At 47.6% G+C, this 5,366-nt stretch overlaps 1 long non-coding RNA gene across 1 annotated transcript in view; it reads right to left on the bottom strand.

The window, feature by feature from the left end:
- Positions 1–217: 217 nt before the first annotated feature.
- The window catches only part of LOC112822697 (uncharacterized), a 15,914-nt gene continuing 10,765 nt past the window's right edge, over positions 218–5,366 (bottom strand). Inside the window, exons 5-6 of the long non-coding RNA XR_012379156.1 lie at positions 1,091–1,478; positions 218–798 (exon numbers count right to left, since the gene is read on the bottom strand). This is a non-coding gene — a long non-coding RNA (uncharacterized lncRNA). The remainder of the gene's footprint in view (positions 799–1,090; positions 1,479–5,366) is intronic.

The following is a 5,366-nucleotide window of genomic DNA, read 5'->3' as shown; positions in this document are numbered from 1 at the left end:
TTGCATTTATGAAATATTTAGTCAGGTGTTTCTAAAGGTACGACTTTTCTCATAAGGTACTAATTTTTATGGGCTTACCAAGAAAATTTCATATTGGTGTCAAGTACTCTGCTGTTTGCTGGACTTTGAAATGAAAAAGAAAACGGTATTATAGGCTCTTTTTTTGCATTCTAAGCCCTTAGACAATTTCATAGTAATAACCAAATCAAGAAGCAGATTTTAGAATATTTAAGAATATATTTTAGGATTAGAAAATGGTAGGATACAAGCTACTTAAAAGTAAGTTTATATTCGATGTTTAGACTGTAAATATTAGAAAAGAGTATACATATGGGGTTGAAATGTGGCCACGGTGTGGATATTGGGGCGCATCTACCAGGTTGGTGGCCAGGGGGCCCTGAGTGCATTACAAGCCGTGTGGACTTGTTTTCTATTGCTGGGTAACAGATTAACATACATTTGATGGCTCAAAACGGTATGCATTTGTTATCCCCAGGTTTCTATGGGTCCAGAATCTAGGCACAGCTTAGCTGGCTTCCCTGCTCAGCGCCTCACAAGGCCATGATCAAGGTGTTGGCTGGGCCATGGTGTCATCTGGGCTCAGGATCTTTCCAAGCTCACATGGTTGTTGGCAGAATTCATTTCTTTCAGGTGCAGAACTTCTGGGAGCTTGCTTCTTGGAGGCTGGCAGGGGAGCTTTCCCACTTCAGTCTCTTTTCAGGGAAGGCTTGGATCCATTTTTTGTTTTTTGTTGTTGTTGTTGTTGTTGAAGAGCTCACCTGATTAGGTCAGGCCCACCTAGGATAACATGCAGTTTGATTAGTTTAGGGTCAACTGATTAGGGACCTTAATTACATCTGCAAAATCATTTCACCTTTGTCATATAACATAACCTAACTATGACAGTGACATCCCATCATGTTGCTCACACTCAAGGGGAGGGTGTTATATACAGCGTGTACACCGAGGGGTGGATGATCAGGGCTATCCTGGAATTCTGCCTGGCACACCACAGATGTGACCTTAGACACATTTCATACTTTTGAGCTTTTCCCTTGGATGGCTGTCGAATGGGAAAGATAATTCCTACCTGTCTTGGAAGGATCTTGTTGACCTTGATGAGATAATGTGTGGGAAATCTGGGGGTTGCTGGGAAGCCTCGGGCGGGCAGGCAGGCAGGACCTGAGGGAAGAGTACTCCTGCAGATGTGGGGAGTACTAATCTGCGGTTCTACTTCGGGCTGAAGATACTGCCGAATCTCCTGAGCACTTGTAAACGTGAAGACACCACAGACAAACTCCATCCCCTTTGATTTGATCAATGACCCGAGCGGGCACTCAAATTGCTTACAGTTCACTTTTCAAAACAGTTGCCTTTCCAAATCCCCGCACGCTTCATAATGGCCACTGACATCTTTTTCGGATTAGGAATGGATGCAGGGTCCAGTCGTTGACTTTGATTCTGATCTCCTCTCAGCCCTTCATCGGGATCAGAGAGAGACTGTGATCAACAACTCTGTGATTTCCCACATGAGGTCCATTCAGGGCCACGACCCCCTCCTTCCCACCTACCCTCCGGCTTCCCGGTACCCTTCCCCCTCCAAAAAGTCCCCATTGATCACTTTCCATTTCACAACTACCGGAGAACCCAACAGGAGGCAGATAGGGAAAGACACGTTTTTTCATAGTTGCTGTGGGTCACCAGTAAGCTATTGGTCAAATCGTATTTGGAGCACAGATAACTGCTTTTGCCATTGTAACCGAAGGCGCGCACCGAGCAGCCGTAATTACAAATGCAGGGAAATGGAGGGAAAATCCATCTTATTTAAAAGTGTTTTAGTGTCAGCAAACACATTGCGATGCCATTAAGAAAGTTTTTGTTAAGGACACATTCGACTTGAGGTTTTTAATTTGTTTGAAGTATTTTGCTAAAACAGAATTATGTTGGAGTTTACATAAAAGTAGAGAATGACATGAAAAGTTTTAACTTAAGCAGCAAAATATAAAGGCTAATCTTATTTAAAAGTAATATGTATGTCTTGATTGAGTGCCCAGATACGCTCAACTGGGACTTTTTAGTGGAATCGGGTCTAAGCTGTTACACTGAGTTATACCGAGAAGGTTTTCCTGAGCTTATATTGCCAGACCTGAAATACTCTTGTGGCTGCATTTAATAAAGAAACGAAAGTCTTGAGTAAGGGGATATGATTTTTTATGACAGAAGGAATGCAAATAACTTTTAGTCTCATTGCCTTGACCGGGTTTGGTTTGATTTGATGGAGTTTAATAGTGACTTATAACCTGTGCTGACAATATGCAGGCCCGCACAACGTCATTTAACTCATTTATTCTGCTTGCTGTAAAAACAAAGAGATGGCAAATAAATATATGGAACGTTCATTGTTTGTCAGAGGGCCCAAGCCAAGAGTTTTCAGTGACCTTTTAAAATATGGTCCCAGGCTAGTACTAAAATGTCTGTCACTCAGCACACACACTTGCATGCTGTGACCTTTTAGCCCGTGCATCTTGTGTTTTTCTCTTTCAAATGGGTGTATGAATTTCCAATCAGCTGCAGCGGTTTAGACTTTTGCATCGGAGGATTACTGTAAATTGCAGCCTGACAATTACAATCCGCAGGGCACCGGCGAGTTATTAATGGGCTCGCCTACTGATGGCCTTTCAGCGCAGCCTCGGACCTGCTGAGCCTCAGCCTAATTAGATCCAGGGGTAGCGGCCCCTGCAGAGGAGGCGAGTGGGGAGGGGGCTCCCCGAGACCCCGCCTCCAGCAGAGGAAGATATCAATTGATTATGGATGGCTCCTGTCCGCCATGTCGGATCTCTAATTCACCTCCTCCTTAATGACTTGTATTGGCTTAAGGAGCTCTGCATGATTTGACAGCGTCAAGCTCAGCTGACAAAGACCAGCAGGTGACTTTAATTGAGGACTTCTATGGCAAGAGATTTTATGCAAGACAGAGCAACAGTTCAACAGACACAAAAGAGGCCTGTAAAAAAAAAAAAAAAAGTCTGCAGCAGTTCTAGAAGGAGACTGGGAACAGACCTGGAGTTAGCTACTTTACTTTCGTTTCGTTTACACTTTTTTTCACCTCTCCGGTGGTGGGATCAGGAAGGGAGACCCCCTTTCCTACCCGCCTGCCCCTGGAAATTCTGCAGCCGTCTCTCCTCTCTTGGGTTTCAATATTTATCTTTAGGGATGAATTATGTCCAGGCATAAATTATGTTTGACACATCTCGATGCTGGGGGAAAAAATTAAATTTTTCACTGCTCTGAAAAACGTTCCCCAGAACATAGCACGCGTCCTGAAAGAACCGAGCGCGTGTTGTTTAGTTTTACGAAATGAAACGGACGGCCTGTCTGAAGCGTCGGAAGGGCGGAGGATAATGATCAGTGAGCGAATGAATGAAGAAAAACAAAACAAAACACAAAAAAACTGATGGCTGGTAGAAGGTAGAATGGCAGCCTTGGAGCCCCGGGAAAGGAGGGGAGAGAGAGGGCTAAGCTGGGTCCAGCCGGAAAGCTCCTCGTGGTGGGGTCTGTTAGAAAACCCTTTAGGAGACACCTCGGTGTTTTCGGAGGGTGGCGACACCTCAAGGTGTGTGCCATCCAGGTGGGTGAGCAGCCACCATCTGCTGATGGCTTCCCACGTGCGCTGCGTTCTCGGGGCCGGAAGGGACGGTGTTTACCTCCTTGGGCACTGTGTTGGCGGTCTGCCCTGATCCAGGCCTAAGAATTCTGTGTCCTCTGCAGCCACCGCCCCCCCCACGCACTGCACCCCCGCGCACTTCCACCGCACCCAACTTCCCACCATGATCCGAACGCGCCTCCAGCCTTTGTCTGGGCTACCTTCTCTGCCTGAATTTCCCTTGCTCATCCCTCCCTCGTCTCACCAACTCCTTCTTAGCCTTCAGAGAGGGTGGTCCCCTCCTCCAGGAAACCGTCCAGCTCCTCTGCCCCCTCTGCAGGCATTCTGCCTCCAGAGCCTGCACGCCCGTCCGCTCTGCTGTCGTCTCCTACGGGGCGGTGAGGAAGCGTTTGAATATCCGACTGACTGACCAGAACACGATTTGCACCCCCAGGAAGGGACCAAGGTCACAGAGCTAGAGCGAAGGCAGCGATGGGTTCTGGGGGAGGTGGGTAGAGGTGGAATCGGGGGGGGGGGGTACCTTGGAAGGGACGTGGCCCCTGAGGCTGGACAGGACTCTGGGACAGCGGTGGCAGCAAGGTCTCCCCAGCAGAGCTCGGACTCCGGAAGTCCGTTGGGCGCCAGTGCCGGATGGTTTAAGGGCTGGGAATGCTGCCCAGAAAGACTCCTGATTTGAGATGATGATGTGATCAGGACACTCCAGGATCCCATCCTAACAGCCTAGCTTGGTCCGTGAGCAATGAACAGGTTGGTAGTTGCCCCCCAGGCCCTAAACAAGCAAATCCATACACTCCCAGCCTCCCAACATACTCCCACTGTCATGGCCTCAATCTCCGTGCCCCTGCTCTGCTGAACCATCTTCTCTTTCCACGCGGCCCGCCCTGCCCAGCATTCAAGGCAGCCAGCCCCTCCTCTGGGAAGCCTTCCTGGATTCCTCATCTTGGTAGGACGATATCCTGAGTTTGCCTACCATATACAGCTGTCACATGTTATCAGCCTTACTCTGCATTCCTGGAGACCTACTGTGAGCTGCTTGGGGGCTGAGCTCGGGATCATCTCTGATTCGCCTGGGGCGGCCACAGTCTGTTGAATAAATGAGAAAGCAGAATAGAGGAGCAGATTCCAAAGCTTCATCCACAAGTTTCAAAAGTTAGGTTGCTTGATTTTTATTTTTAATTAGAACTTGGAATGGTGTAATGATTATTTGACAAATAGTATCTTTATTAAATAACTGGTAAGTATAGTAATCAAGTGTATCTTATTTGGTTGCTGAGCATCTGCTGCGCAATGGATCCCGCAGGGGTTGGTGGCTCCTGCCATGGAGGTGATGCCAGTGTAGCTGGGGGGTGGTGCACAGAGGCAAACAGAACAATGCAGTGAAAAGAAACTCACATCTGGACCAAAGAAATGGAGGTGATGGCGGTAATGATAATGATTATGTTGATGGTAGTGGTGCTGGTCATGATGGTGAGGGTGATGATGGTGATCATGGTGGTGATAGTGATTATATTGATGGCAGTGGTGGTGGTGATGTGGTGATGGTGGTGGTGATGGTGATAGTGATGGTGATGGTGGTGATGATGGTGATGTGGTGGTGACGGTGGTGATGGTGGTGACGGTGGTGATGGTGGTGGTGATGATCATAGTGGTGGTGATGATCATAGTGGTGATGGTGGTAATGATAGTGATTATATTGATGGCA

Source organism: Callorhinus ursinus, unplaced genomic scaffold, assembly GCF_003265705.2.
Source record: "Callorhinus ursinus isolate GAN/ISIS: 27379988/994484 unplaced genomic scaffold, GSC_fseal_2.0 scaffold8, whole genome shotgun sequence".
NCBI lineage: Eukaryota > Metazoa > Chordata > Mammalia > Carnivora > Otariidae > Callorhinus > Callorhinus ursinus.
Note: the sequence above shows the minus strand (reverse complement) of the source record. Positions and strands in the feature narration are given on the sequence as shown.